General features: G+C 44.7%; 1 protein-coding gene across 1 annotated transcript in view; it reads right to left on the bottom strand.

The window, feature by feature from the left end:
• Nucleotides 1–11,847, bottom strand: part of LOC126398581 (forkhead box protein N3-like) — a 101,062-nt gene extending 89,215 nt beyond the window's left edge. The window contains exon 1 of the mRNA XM_050058039.1: nucleotides 11,374–11,847. The gene's annotated coding sequence lies outside the window, so the exon portion shown is untranslated. The remainder of the gene's footprint in view (nucleotides 1–11,373) is intronic.
• Between the last annotated feature and the right edge of the window lie 4,428 nt (nucleotides 11,848–16,275).

Genomic DNA, 16,275 nt, shown 5'->3' with positions numbered 1-16,275 from the left:
GAAGCAGGTCTTCATTCTTGCTGCTGTGGTTTGAGTCGTGTTGGGAGTTAGTGCAGCTCACTGTTCAATAAACAACTGAACTTAACTTTTTTACCTGCCTATCTGTTTGACTGACAGTTTTATTGATCAGTAAGATAACACTGACTTGGCACGAAGTTGGTTCAATTTAGTAAAAAGCTTGGATGTAGTTGCACTAGATACTTTCATTTTGCTGTAGCTTAGCTTGCTACATTTCTGAGGGTGATAGCTTTGATGTAGTGAAGCTTCATTTAATATTAGAGTAACTAGTAGCTTAGCTCACTACACTTTCCAAGTAGCTTGCCCAACACTGCTTACACATACTAAGATAACTGCATTTACCAAGCATTTCATTGCATCTGAGAGCAGAATTAAGAGTGTGTTCGTGTAAAAAAATATTTAGTGCACACTGATTGACTGTTCTGACACCCAGGTTGTCGAAATACAGATTTGTTTTCTCCCAAGGTAACGAATCTCTCCTCTCTTTGTTCTATTAGCAAAGAAAAGTGTACAAAAGCAGCGGTCTCTCACAAACTTCATGCAATATGTTAAAATCAGACTGTAGCTGTAATAATTTCAGGTTACATTCAAGCATATCGTTTCTCTGGTCTGCAGGTTAAAATACTGTTTTTGTTTTCTATGATAAAATCAGTGCAGTGCGTTTGATGTGTCTTCATACATGCACACACACAATTATACCGTTTAATATGTGAGTCATATATTAAAACAGAAAAACTGAGGGGCCTCCCGAGGAGTCAATAATCATATTTCTACACAACAGTAACAATAATGAAGTTCACTGGTTCGGCATTACTCCAAACAAAGTGCTGCGTCCTCTAAAACCATCACAAAATCAATACGAGATATTTCTAATAATTTAGTTAAAAGCAGTGGCCTCTGCTTTTACCTTACTTCCTCGCTTTAGTTAGTGATGTCACATGTCAGCCCCTCTGTCTCCGCCGTCTCTGCCGTCTCTTTCCACTGTGTGCAGTGGAACAAAGCGGAGATGGCAGAGAAACTTATCTTTAAAAAGAAACTGCACAGTGTTGTGGAATAATTTGGTAAACTGTCACAGAGAGCGAATCCTATCTCAGAGAATGCCAGTCACACACACACACGGACACACACACATACACACACAAGCTTATGAGCATGCACACGCACACACACTCATGCATTCACACACACACACACACACACACACATACACACACAGGGACTTTGGTGTTTACATCATATGGGAAGGTATTTTTTCCCCTCACACTGCCAGGGAACAGGCCCACGCATGGACACACAGACGCTGACTAAGGCCCTAAGACTGCTGGGGGGTGGGGGGTGAGCGTGTGCATGTGTATGTGTGTGTGTGTGTGTGTGTATGTGTGTGCACATATGTATACAATTACTGTAGTTGTGCATCTGTGTCCAACTGTTACTTGTTGAAGTGAAGTTCGGTCATTGTTTGGACGGCATCTGTGATTTATTTGTGCAGTTATGGTCTAACAGCCGAATCACCAGAAAAAATGTTGCCATCATCTCTGCAAACCACGGGTAAGTTACATTTACACGTTATTATGTAGCAGATACTGTGGTCAATGTGGTTATGTGTAGGCAAAAAAACACCTGGTTATAGTCAGGAAAAGGTCATGTTTTGGCTTTAATTACAGTTTTGGGGGCACAATGCCAGCAGGTAATGCAGCAATGTCTCAGTAAAAAGCTACCGCTTCTTGTGGCATAATCCCGTTGGAAAAACACCAACAGGTAGCCATAAATGAACCATGTTTGGAGCCTGAAAAGCAGCTGAAAAATCACTAGTGGGTCGCTACAAAACACCTGCATTTGGTGCCTAAGAAGCTGTTGGAAAACACAAATGGGCCCCTGTATAACACCTGTGTTTGGAGCTGAAAAGCCAGTGGAAAAACACTGGGGGGTTACTACAAAACACCCACGTCTGGTGCCTTTAAAGCCACTGGAAAATCACAGATGGGTCCTGTATTTGCAGCCTAAAAGCAATGTAAAAACACAGATGGGTTGCTACAAAACACCCGTGTTTGGGGCCTGGAAAGCAGCTGGTAAAACGCTGATGGTGAACCTTAAAACACCTGCATTTGGAGCCTGAAAAGTCTCTGCAAAAACAGTGATGGGTCCCTACAAAACACCCAAGTTTGGAGCCCAAGAAGCCGCCGGAAAAACATGGATAGGTTGCTACACAACACCCACATTTAGTGCCTAAAAAGCCGTTGGAAATCACAAATAGGTTCCTGCGTATCACCTGTATTTGGAGCCTAAAAGCCAGTGGAAAAACACTGAGGGGTTACTACAAAACACCCACATTTGAAGCCTAAAAGCCAGAGGAAAAACACTGATACGTTGCTACAAAACATCTGCGTCAGGAGCCAAAAAAGTTGCTGGTAAAACACTGATGGTTCACGTTAAAACACCAACCTCTGGAGCCTAAAAAGTTGCTGGTTAAACACTGATGGTTCATGTTAAAACACCTGCATTTGGAGCCTGAAAAGCTGCTGAAACAACTTAGATAGGTCTCCACAAAACGCCCATGTTTGAAACCCCAAAAGCCGCTGGAAGAACACTGACGGGTTGCTACAAAACACCTGCGTTTAGAGCCTAAACATCTGCTGGAAAAGCACAGATGGGTTACAACAAAACACCAATCTTTCTCTTATGAACTATGCAAAAGAAATCTATTTATGCTTTGCTTTGGGCTGGGTCTACAGTGTGTGTGTGTGGGTTTTGTCTTTGTGTTTATTTATGCATATGTGTGTGTATGTTTGTGCAAGCCATCCTGTGCAGTGTTAAGCTGCTGTGTGTGGTTAGTGGAACGTACAGTGGACCGTTTGTGGTTTGGTCTTAGCGCGGCTGAGTTAATACTAATCAGTTTATTAGGAAAATCTGCATATTTTGAGTTCGTGCATGTGTGTATTTATACCGTGTGTGTGTTGTTGCTCAGCTCGTAAACTGTTAAGTCACTGTGTGGTGTGACTTCCCTTTGGTTTGGGGTTTGAGGGTAAAGAGAAAAAGTGGGAGAGGACGGCGGAAAGACAAAGTGTGGCTGTGCGTCTTTGTGTGTGTGTTCAGGTCTGTTAAAAGCTCCCAGTTCTCCCATCCAACGTTCGATGGCTGATGTTCAGAGCCTCGACCGCAACGCCTGGAGAACACAACAGGCGGCCTGTTCAACCCAAGACACAAATAGAGCACTCTTCCTCTGTGCTTAAAACCCCGTAGCTCAAACAGCGAGCTAAAAACAGATATTTTTGTCGAGGGCTGGAGAAGGCCAACCACCAAATCGCTCCTCTTTCTCCATGACGCTGTGTTTTCTCTTGCTAAAATAAGAACTGGCACGTACAGTATCTGTGGAGACGACCCAGCAGCATCTCGTTCTCCTTTCATTCGCTGCCTGCCTGTGATTGTTGGCGAGTCTCGGGATGAGAATCAACAAAGGTCAGACAGTCACAGACGGAGGGCAACAAGACGATGGAGTTACCAGTTGCGAGACACTGGGATATTCATTTCAAATAGAAGCCAGTCTCAGGGGGCCGCAACAGGCTGCAACAGTGTGTGTGTGCTGCACGAGCATCTCTAAACGCCTCATGTTGCTGCAGAACAATAAAGTATCTATTAGCTGTGAAGTCTTTCCACTTTAAGGGGAAAGGACGAGGGGAAAAGAGGAGGAGGAGTAAACACATTATATAAATCAGATGGCTCCTGAGGTCATTTTTGTCTCCACACACGATTATGCATGCCAACACACACACATACACACACACGGTGTATGGCTGCATCCACTTATGACATCACTGTAGCTAGCCAGAAAGACAGGAGAGTCAGAGAGAGCCAAGCTGACGTCATCCCATTCACTCAGTGTCCATTACGTAATCACGGGTCCAACGCCTGCAGGACAGGCATGCTGTGTGTGTTTTTTTTGTGATCACATGCAGGGCAAGAACACATAATTGCAATCTCATGTGTGAGAGGAGACATAAAATGAGGCATGCTGATGACATCATTAGCGGGAGGCGGCCTGGCGTGAGCGTGGCGGCTGTGACATGGTGAGAGTGTTTGGGTAGAAGAGGAGGAGACAGAGCGCTGCAAACACAGTCAGAGTTATGCAACGCAAATCCAACTCAACAGACTAGAAAGGGCCTTTTTTGCCTTTCCTCTGTGTGCACAGTGTACACACAGTGTGCTGTGTGTCTGTGTGTGTCTTAAGTGACTTTTCTCTCGCACTTTTACTTGAGGCGAAGAGTGCATTAAAAGCACACAAGCACTCAAGCATACTGCTGAAATGCACACTGAAATCTACACACACACACACACATGCATATACATACACACTCTCTCCCCCCCACTTATAAACAAAGCTTCCTAAGGACAGGAAATCCTTCCACCCACGTTCCTGTGTTGCTTGGCAACCGGAGCAGCGTCACTGTGTGCATGCCTCCGCCGCTGAAAACAACACACACAAGATGCACACACAGACTGCAACTCCTTGAACTCCGCTCCTTTAAAAGCACCAAAAAATAAAGCAGCAGTCAGTGGAGCCAAAGCTGAGCAGGCTGATACTCGCCACAGCTGCCCTCCGATTCGTCAGCTATGGATCTAAACCAAACATGACATCACCCCTTGTAAACATAAAACACTTTTTCCCCCATTTATAAAATCTATTTTTACACCCGCTGACGTCTTTCCGTGCGAGAGGGTGCGCGTGCGTGCGGCTGTGCTCGCGCCTGCTCTTCTGTATGTGTCAGTGTGTATTCATGTGCGTGCGACGGTGCGAGGATGCGACCGGCAATAGCTCAGCACGATTAAGTGGAGAGAGGCTAATTGAGCAGAGGTGCCCATCACTGTGGACAATGAGTCCATTTCAAATCAGCAGGAGGCCTATTGAAGACAATAATAACCTGGGGGATACAGAAGAGCATTATTCTTCTGAGCCATTCTGGCCACTTAGGCCGGCTGTGTTTCCACTGCAATTTAAAACTGTGCTTTTAACTCTCCACTTGTTTTAACACATGAATCAGTACACCAAAGGCAAAGGTCACCTTTCAAAAAAATTAAAGGAATTAATTAATGACAGGAAACTCTGTCATTTGCTAATAATCCCCATGTCATAAAAAAGTATGAAAAATAATTAAAAAGACTGAGAGTGGCAACAACTTTGAAAAGTTTCTCCTGTGAAGCATCATCCATCTGTTTTATTGTGAATTAACTGCGATGTGGATCCAAATGTTTCACACGTCTCTCTCTCTCAGACTTTGAGGGGCTGCTATGACCTACAAAGTGAGGGTCACATGGGGAAACAGAGCTAGTACCACCCATAGACTGTATTAGAATAATGGACGTAGCTAACATTACCCATTGGTTTGTGGACTCCAATTTGAAGTTTGGCATTTTGGCTGTTGCCATCTTAGATTTTTGGAGCCAAAAGTGACAATAGTTTGACAAATTTAAACAGGTGAGTTACATAAAAATTCAGCCTCTGTACAGTTGTCAAGAACAGGGTAATACGTTATCAAGACCAGGCTGTAAACGTGTTTATTTCTGCTGTAAAGTTGGTGATTTAAATATAAAGGTCACACTTGTAGAGCCAGCCTCAAGTGGCCACTTGTGGAACTGCAGTTTTTGGCACTTTCGTATTGGCTAATGTTACTCTGACCTGCATGCTAACAAAGTGGCTAATTCTCGTATTAATCTAGAAGCACAGACTTACAGCTGATGTTTCAAAAAGTTCGACTTATTTAGTTCGAGCCGGGGTAACGTAGCAAACTCACCACTGGAGGAGGGGGACCGCACACAAATACCACTTGGTCAGGTGTCGTAGGTCATGGTAGTCTCTGAAAAATGCTTTGGGTGCCGTCAAAATGGTTTCTCTGTTAATGACTGTTTAGAAAAAGGCAGTGATGGATGTATACGGCTACTTGTTCTGTTATCGTGGAGCAATCTTTAGTTTTCATCTGCTGAGAGATGAACAGTTTATGGAGCTTATCTATGACTCACAGTCTGAGCCGAGATTGCCTGCACACAGCTCTCAACATGGAGGCGGCTGAGCAGGTGGCTAGCAGCTAACAATGCTAAAAGCATAAACAGTGTTACCAAAGGCAACAGTGCTGACAGAGCTAATGGTGCTATGTGGGGTAAACTGAAGGTTGGATGCCACACACTCTGTTATCAGCGATAACCATCGTATGAGCGCAGTGCAGCGCGCCAGTGATTAGCCACTAGCCAGTGAGATACACACACAGGAACACTTTTTATACAGAGATCACACTATAGAGCCGCTAGAAAGTCTCTTCTTTACGCTGCCTTTGCATTTTTACACAGAACCAAACAACAGCTGCATCATGCCGACCAAGTGTGTGATTTCAGATATTATGCCAGCATCCCAGAGGCAAAGAGGCATGATGGGTTTGACATGTAACACAACAGTGCCAATGTGTCAGCAACGCTTTATAAACAATTACGATGGCATAACACTGCGTCCCTGTTATATGGCAGCTGATCTCGCGCTTTGCTCGGAGGATATGGAGCTCTCGGACCTCATTGTTTTCCCAACTTGCGGACATTTTTGGTCTCTGTTCTTCTCCTTTGAGCTAGCTGCTAACTGCTACACACAACAAAACCTCAAAACACATCCATGGTTCCGTCTTGCCGGCTGTCCCTTTTATACAGACGTACAATCGGTGCTGTTGCTACCCCCACTGTCGTCTTAGAGGCGAGACAACCCCATGCCCAAACTGTGTACCTTTTATACAGAACTCCAAGGTGGAATAAAGGTGCTGTGTAAAAGGGGGCCAGGGACTCGCATACAGTAACGTGCACACACAGCTTAAGACAAGTGGGATTTAAGACTTTTTAACACCACTTAAAAAATTTAAGAACAAAATTTAAGACCAATTTTACAAAAGCCCAAACTGAAGACAAAAAAACATTTGGGAGGATTTTGCCCAAATATTTATTGTAATGTAAAACATGACTTTTTTGTGACGAATAATTCAGGATTTCAGGATGCAATGATTCCTAAAAACCCTACTTCCCATGTCTTGGTAATTTTAATACACTTAAAAGATTGATTTGAGACATTTTACTACAAATTAAGTCCTTATTTTAAGATGAATGAATTCAATGCCTTTTAAAACTTTTTAAGGATCTACAGGAACCCTTCACACTAGGATGCACGATAACATCGGCACATCATCGGTATCAGCCAATATTCACTTTAAAATGAACTACGAGAATCAGCCTTTAAATAAGCGTTTTCTTAATTAGCACAAAGAATGAATATTACATACTTTGAAAAGTATTCTATTTCATGTGTCCATCTGCTGGTGGGCCGTCGAAGAGACTTGAGAATATGAGAATGAGTTGTTACATATCCGCACAAAATCCAAATCATGCATCCCTACTTCACACAGAGGGAGAGTGACTTCATAGTCCGCCATATCTTAACATCACAATCGAGGTTTGCTGTTATATTAACAAACTGCCGGCACAGTGGTGCAGTGGTTAGCATTGTCGCGTCACAGCAAGACGGTTCCTGGTTTGAACCCAGAGTGGGGGAGCCCTTCTGTTCAGTTTCCATGTTCTCCCTGTGTCAGCGTGGGTTTCCTCCAGGTGCTCCAGCTTCCTCCCACAGAGACATGCAGGTTAACTGGTGACTCTAAATTGTCTGTAGGTGTGAATGTGAGTGTGAATGGTTGTCTGTCTCTATGTGTCAGCCCCTTTTACACTGCCAGATTTTCCGCGAATGTTGGGCCGTTTTCCCGGCAAGCTGCAAGCGTTTATACACACAGAGCCGGATTGGCAAACTGATCCGAGGCGCACAATTTTTCGCCTCGTAGGGTAGTCATATTGGCGGAACCCTTTTAGTTTAAACAGACCGAGGTGGCCTTCCGCAACGGGAGGAGCTGTTGATGACGCCGCACGTGCGACCCACTGGCAGTGAATAAACAGGAAACAGCTGATAGCAGGAATTAGCGAGCAGCTAGTAGCAAGAGGGAAACGCAAACCTGACAGACACTGTAAAGATGAGCAACTGGGGAGANGTTAACTGGTGACTCTAAATTGTCTGTAGGTGTGAATGTGAGTGTGAATGGTTGTCTGTCTCTATGTGTCAGCCCCTTTTACACTGCCAGATTTTCCGCAATGTTGGGCCGTTTTCCCGGCAAGCTGCAAGCGTTTATACACACAGAGCCGGATTGGCAAATTGATCCGAGGCGCACAATTTTCCGCCTCGTTGGGTAGTCATATTGGCGGAACCCTTTTAGTTTAAACAGACCGAGGTGGCCTTCCGCAACAAACAATAAACAATTTCCCCCCGGGGATTAATAAAGTATTCTGAATCTGAATCTGAATTCTGAACGGGAGGAGCTGTTGATGACGCCGCACGTGCGACCCACTGGCGGTGAATAAACAGGAAACAGCTGATAGCAGGAATTAGCGAGCAGCTAGTAGCAAGAGGGAAACGCAAACCTGACAGACACTGTAAAGATGAGCAACTGGGGAGACAAGGAATTGCGCGCCCTCCTTGCCCTCGCAACCGAAGAGGCCATTAACCGACAGATGACGGGGACGGTGAAGGACGGGCCGACTTACGAGAGAATCGCCGAAAGGACTGACTAGCTGCGGCTTCCCTCCCACGTCACTGATTACGTCACACGCTGAGCTACACGTTTTGTTACTTGCTCACGCCCCCCATTGCCCCGAAAAAGGCGCATTCCGTATAAACAAAAGTAGGTAGATGCCCGATTTTGTTTTTATACTGCCAATGCTGAAAAAAGACTGATTGGGCTTTCCTGCAAATTTACACAGTTCCTATCTAAAAAGGGCTTATGTGTCAGCCTGTGATAGTCTGGTGGCCTGTCCAGGGTGAACCCTGCCTCTCACCCAGTGTCAGCTGGGATAGGCTCCAGCCCCCTGCAACCCCTAACAGGATAAGCACTTACTGAAATTAAATGGATGAATGTTATGTTAATGCTCTGATTGTCGGATACAGCTCCTTTAATGATCGTAGGTGCCTTAATAATTTTTTTCTTTAGGGTGGTGGAGGGGTGGACAGTGACTTTAATTAGTTTAACTATATTTAGTGTGGTTGGATCCAGTGGGAGTCAAGCGGTGGCACTCAGACAGACAGAAGTGCCTCACTCTTACTGCTAAATGTATCTTTGGGAAAAAAATCATAGTACTTTTAAAACCACAAAATAAAGGAGACGTTTCAGCATGGACACACTGAGATACGATGTCAACACTGACCCTTCTCTGTCCTCTTTTCTCTGAGTAATCATAAAACTACAGAAGTCAGGATATTGTTATCACTTGTGCTGATAAGGCGCACCTCTGTAGTGTTTACCTTTCAGGACTGAACGTACTCCTGCTGTACAGATTTTATTCTGACGGTGCATTTCAGACGCTCTACCATATGGCTCCTGGGCCACAGCTGACCAGAGCACAGCAGTGTGTTACAGCGTAGCTCTAGGCACCGCTAACACAATCAGAAATATTAAAGCAGCCACTTTTGAGTATTTACGCTGAATAAATCATGCGCTGGCGTCTGTGCTTTTATTCAAAACACAGACTGTTCAATTCATTCACACATGAATTATAGATCCATTATGGACTGTTTTAGCTGTGTTGAGGGAATCAGACTAACAACAGTTGTTCTGAGAGCACTAACCCACTGAGCCATCCATACCAATTATCTGCGTCTGGGGTGGAGTCTGGATTCAATATTCAATTTACACGATTCAATCTCACATCTGAGCTTCGCTGTGACGAGCCGCCGGTGTCAAAAGAGCCGTAACGGAGACAAAAAAAGCAGCGCGGGCTTCCTCTGAGGAACTCAACTGTCTCCAAAGTGGAAAAGAAGCGGGCTAACTGAACGTCACGCTGCAGGGGTGTCCATTGAGAGACAGGGAGAGGTGGAGGGGCGAGAACTCCATTGAGCGCAGCCATGGGGGGTCAATATGTGAATGAACGTTTGGCATGGAGGTGAATTATGAATGAGCAGCACTCCCGAGCACTCCTGGAGAGAGCATGTCAGCCCCCGTCTCCTCCACTCCGTCTCCTCCGCTTTCTTTTCCACCTCCTACAAAAAAAACCCTCCATCATCCTTTTTCCCTTCCTTCCTCTCCGTCTCATCCCTCGCTACCGGATTAATCTCCTCATCTGCCTTATTGTCGGTCATCTGATCGCTTTTCCTCCCCCCGTAACCCTCCTCCACCTCCTGTCTCCAGACCAGAGGGTGGAGGTGGGAGGGAGGTGGAGGTGGAGGTGGAGGTAGACACACACGGCGTCTGTCTGAGGAGACGACAGAACATTCTTTACCCCGCACATACATATTTACACAGCCTCAGACGGACACACACACACACACACACAGTGGCGAAGGATAATATAAAAGCAAACAGTCCCGCACGTGCAGAGGCGGACGCGTGCATTAAGTGAAACGCTCTCAGGCACTGACACACACACACACACATTTCTCCCAGCTGTTCTGCTGGCCACGGAGCTTGTGTGTGTGTGTGTGTGTAGTCGTCTGTGTGTAATCCAATGTGCTGCTGCTCAGCCTGTGCCACGCTCTCTCCTCTGTTGCTGTGCGTCTGATCAGATCTGCCTCCCCTCAACCTGTTTGCCGTATATGGCACACACACACACACACACACACACACATACAGTACACACACACACACAGGAAGAAGCTGCTACTACGTTATCGAGCCACAAATACAAAATGCATTCTGGGCTTTTTGCAACCTGCAACCGAACAGTGTGTGTTACCTGCTGCACTGGAAACTCCACACACACACACACACACACACACACACACACACACACACACACACACAGTGAAGCAGAGTGGTAAAAATGGACTCCTGTTACCCCCCCTTTCTCCTCCAGCTTCAACTTCAAGTACCTGAGAAGTGTGTGTGTGTGTGTGTGTGTGTGTGTGTGTGCATGTGTGTGTTGGACTGGGATCATGCTGCTCCCTAAAAAAGTATCCACTCCTTTTGATCCCTTCACTCCAGTTTACAGCGGTCAGCTCAGCTCGCTTTACACACTTTGGCCCCTTTTTAGCTCGTGGAAAAACAACCCTAAACACACACACACACACATACACACACACACACACACACTGATGTGTATTTATAGGCTACACACAAACACACACTTGGACACACACACACACATATATATACCCCGACCCCCTCACACTCACACACACACACCTCCACTCTTCCCTTTAAGTGCAGAGCCATGCAGCACATGTCAACACCCCGCACACACACACACACACACCCACACACACACACACACACACAGACAGATAAAGCCCCATAAAGTCACCTTAGGATCCTTGTGTGTTCCAGACGAGCCCCTTCTTCACAGTCTTCCTCTCCTCTGTCACACTTCTCTCTCTCCTCCTCTCCTCCTTTCCTTCCGTCCTTCCTTCCTTCCTTCCTTCCTTCCTTCCGTGCTGTCCGTCCGTCCTTCCTTCCTCTCTCCTCTCTTCTCTCTTGGTCGCGGTGCTCGGTCACTTCCCAGCGTTTTTCCCGAGCCCCTCCATATCCGCCCCGCCAGTCGTTTCTAACCACCGAGCGAGCGTACCTTCACACACACACACGCGCACACACACACGAGCCGCTGCGTTCCTATAGTCTCGCTCTCTCGCGCTCTGTTTATCCCTCTCTGCGCTCGCGCTCTCTCTCTCCTCTGTCGGAGAAGCTCGCGGAGTGTGTGTGCGTGTGTGTGGAAGTGTGTGTTTGTGTACGCTTGTGTGCGTGGACCGTGTGTGTGTGAGCGTGTGAGTGTGTGTGTTTGTGTGCTCTGCCTTGCCCCGCCAGCAGCAGAGGACTTCCCCCGGTGCCCGCCCCGGGTCCTAGCGCCGGCCCTGTTCACTGAAAGAATGCTATTGTGTACGGAAGGTAGCGTCAGAGATCGTCTCTGATTGGACAGGAGCACTCACCCCTGGGGATTTTTTTTTTGCTTTTTTTTTTTTTTGGCTATTAGTACATCTTTAATTTCAATTGAGAAAATAAATTCTGCTGTTTTTCAGAGGTTACAAGATAATTATTTCAGAATTCAGAGAAAAGTTTTAATGGGGAAAAAAATCTGCTATTTTTTTTTTCTGAATTCATGAAAAACTGCTGTTAATTCAGAATTGACAAGATTGTATTTGCACTAATTCAGAAAAACAAGAGCATAAAATTTTATAAAAACTTTTCTCAGAATTTTGGGTTAATAATCTTGTTTAATCAGAAAAATTATTTTTATGTTATTTATTTATTCATTTGATTATTATTATTTTTTTTTTAAACTGTTCTCAGATAAGTTTTTCGAGACAGTGATTTCCTTAATTCGGAAAAAAGAGACCAAAATTTTTTTCCATGAAAACCTTTGTCAAAATTCAATTAAGGAAAAAACAGAGCAGATTTTTTTCATATAAACTTTGGTCCAATTTTTGAAATAATTTCCATGAAACTTTTCCCTAATTTAGGAAAAACAGAGAAGAAAATTTTCACTCTCTCTTTTTAATCTCTGAATTTTAAAATAATTACCTTGTAAATTCAGAAAAACAAGGCCGGAATTTTTTCCCATGAAAACTTACATCAGAATTCTGAGTCAATTATCTCGTTAATTAAGGAAAAGCATAGCAGATTTTTTAAATAAAAACTTTTCTTCAAATTTTGAGATGATAATCTCTCAGTACAGACAAACAAGAACAGATTTTTTTGCTCTTGAATTTTTCTCTGAATCTTAAGATAATTACCTAATTTATTCAAAAAACAAGAGCAATTTTCTCCTCATTCTGAGATCATTTTGTTAATTCAGCAAAACAGGACAAATATTTATTTTTCTCATGTGAATCATGCCTCTGTAACAACAGTCTAAACCAAAGTCTGTTTAGGAGTATGCACACACAACACACACACACACACACACACACACACACACACACACTCGTACCACCATCACACAATTAAGCAAACTATGAATTAATGAACAACAAAATCACACAAAATGGCCTCATGTGTTTTCAGTGCAGGAACATTACACATTGGGAACACATCACTGTCCAGATACAACAAACATAATTGCAAAATGCATCAAGGCAGAAATCTGTGCAGCGTCCAAACCTCCCTGTTTCAGACTTTATTGTCTTTAACTAAGCAGAAAAACATGCAGAGCAACAGACGGCTGCTGTTCCACCCATCTCAGGCTCATTTGGAGCAGTTAACATCCAAAGGTAAAATGTAGGTTTTTGTCAGTAAGTTGTTTTGAGTCTGTACCCGAGCGGTCGCTATGGCAACAGCAGGGCAGGAGCAGAGGCAGAGAGCCATGCAAGGGTGTAGGAGCCATTATGGATGGAGGATGGACGGGGACATGTCCTCTGCACATGATCACGTCTCAGTTCTGTCTGTTCACATCATAAATCATTATTTTCACGCTGTCAGTGCTGAAGTCAGCGTTGAGTCGAGCGGCTTTTAAAACCACTTCCTTTGTACTGTGTGTGAAAATCCACCTTAGGGTTACCCCCCTCCCACACACACACACACACACACACACACACACACAAACACACACAGGGTTTCCTCTTGTTCACTTCCTAAATAGTTTCTAAACTGCATTTCTGTGTGAAGCACAAAGACCGCAAATGTCACAGATGCCACACACCCTTATTTGTAACCGAGTGAGTCATCCTCTCAAACATACTCAATCTTCGGTGCAGCTACCTTCTTCCTCATCTCCCTGCACCTCCCTCCCTTTTCTCCCTCCCGTCCTTCCTCAGAGCGTCATCAGGTTGCCATAGCAACGGCCCGCCTATGGGAGACAGAGATCAGATCATTATGGACCATGGGATCCAGAAACTGAAGGACATGATTTTTTTTTTTCCTGCGAACACAGGAAGTGGGAACCCTTAACAGGAAAGCTTGAACTCAATCTTAGTTAAACACCCAGAGCCGCACGGCGTGGCTCGGCAGAGGGAAGTTCTGCTGCTGTGTGGCGTGAAAAGACAGCTCTGTTGATCCGTTTAAACCCCTTCAAAAACATAAGTAATGCATGTCTGCCATCTCGGCATGGTGCTAAAAATAAATGTTATAAGATATGCAAATGGGCTGTTTTGAGGTATAAACACGTTGCCCCAGGAAACGGTTAACCAGAACTTGCTCGCACACTTCTGAATTAATGGATCTGACAGACGTGGCAGTGATCGGCCTACTGAAAGCCCACAGTCAGGAAATCCAAATGTGCTCTCATTTTATTTATGGGTGGGGAAATCGAAGTGGGAAAAGTGCACTGCAGCATGTTCAAGTCGAGAGATGGAAGCACAAAATACACCAAGGAAACTGTTTTGTTTGATAAAGATCAAAGAGAATTGTTGGGAGAAAGAAGTGTGTTTACGAGCCCTCGAATCCAGGCTGCCTCTCCCTGCCCCTATTATTAGTGGGAGGCCGTGTGTGTGTGTGTGTGTGTGTGTGTGTGTGTACGTGTGTGTGTTTGTACTGAGAGCCCACAGGGCTGCATTAAGCTGAAGTGACAGTGGGGATCTTTAAGATGTCTCCCAAAGTTTGCCATTGAGGGAGATCTTATCACTGAGCCCCCAAAAACAGACGAGGAGAGGAGAGGAGAGGAGAGGAGAGGAGAGGAGAGGAGACAATTGAAAGCGAGTGAGCAAGGCAGAGTACAGGTAGTGATATTTTTGGCTGGACCGCAGCAGCCCTGTAAACGTGAAAGTCTGTCGGTGAGTTACTGAATGATGAAGACACACCATTGGTCTGAGTGAGTGATGATGTCAGTGTTGCTCTTCCTTCATTGGCTGCTGCTCTTTTGAAACGAACAGACTGAATCACTGTGACGTGCCGTCAACAATGGTCACTTCCGGGTAGAAAACTGGCAACTGTTTTGAATATGTGGAGATATGTGGAATCAGCAAACTTGTTTATTTCTGTTGCCTTTTTTTAGCCGTAACTGGAACATTTCAAGATTTATATAGTTAAACATCATGATCTGACCTATCTGACATGGCTGTGCTTATTTTATGTACTGTGTCTCACTCTGAAGTTGTCGAAATCCGGCACTTGGACAGTGACTTGTGGCATCAGAAACCAACAAAAAAAATGTCCTCTAACGTCAGCATGATACGTGGCCAGTTGCCGTTATAGTTTAACGATCTTTTCCTAAATCTAACCACGTGTGTTTGTTGTTGAAGGAAAAAACATCAATTTGCGGTGTTGTACTGACAAAGTGCTTTTATTTTGAAAGAGACTGTATGCAAACTGTACATTTCCTGTAAGAACAGAAGTGTATTTTGAAATGAGACAATGCATGTAACAGGCTGAAGTTGACACGGTGTCCCAGAACGTCAACAACCAACACACCCAGGGTGCCTTGCACGTCATATGTGGACGTGGAAAGTCCATGACCAAATGCTGATATGTGACGATGTCGCAGTGAGAGTGTGTGTTAGCTGTGTTGCTTTGCTAGCATCTTTGATAAATCAAATCTACTAGCACGGAAGCTAAACAATGTAGTGGGTGTCATGGGAATATCGCCACTAGATCGCTAGTTGGCGTTGTTTATGGTTGGCGCTACGACAGTATCTGATGCAGCAAAGTCCGTGACTGATAGAATGCTGCCACCTTTTTTTAAACTTAAAATCCCTGAAGCGTTTCAAACACAGTCCAGCCACATACTCTCTAGTCTTTTTCCTTCTATGGCCAAAGTCTTGACTTACTTGACTTAATCCTCTTGGCCCCCTTGGGAGCATAGGGCGACCATGGATCTCCACCTCACTCTCTTCTGCGCGATGGTCTTCGCTTCTTGCCAGGAGGTCCCCGTCTTGGTCAGTTCATCAAGCGTGGACCGCCTCCAGTTGGATTTTGGTCTCCCCAGCTTCCTCTTGCCTTGAGGATTATAGTCCAGAGCTTGTTTTGCTATATTTCTCGGATCCTTCCTAAGTGTATGGCCGATCCATCCCCACTTTCTGGATTTGATTTCGTTGTGGATTTGCTCCTGATTCATGCGTCTCCACAATTCTACATCTGATATCTTGTTGGGCCACCAAATCCTCAGTATGTATCTGAGACAGTTGTTAATAAACACTTGTAGTTTATCAATGGTTTCACAGCCATAGAGAAGGACAGATTTTACGTTTGTATTGAAGATTCTGATTTTGGTGTTTCTGGAGAGCCGGGAAGAGAGCCATACAGGTCGGAGTGTTCTAAAGGCATGTCTTGCTTTGCTGAT

Source organism: Epinephelus moara, chromosome 12, assembly GCF_006386435.1.
Source record: "Epinephelus moara isolate mb chromosome 12, YSFRI_EMoa_1.0, whole genome shotgun sequence".
NCBI classification, from domain to species: Eukaryota; Metazoa; Chordata; class Actinopteri; order Perciformes; family Serranidae; genus Epinephelus; species Epinephelus moara.
The sequence above is the reverse complement of the archived record's forward strand: the minus strand, read 5'-3'. Positions and strand labels throughout refer to the sequence as shown.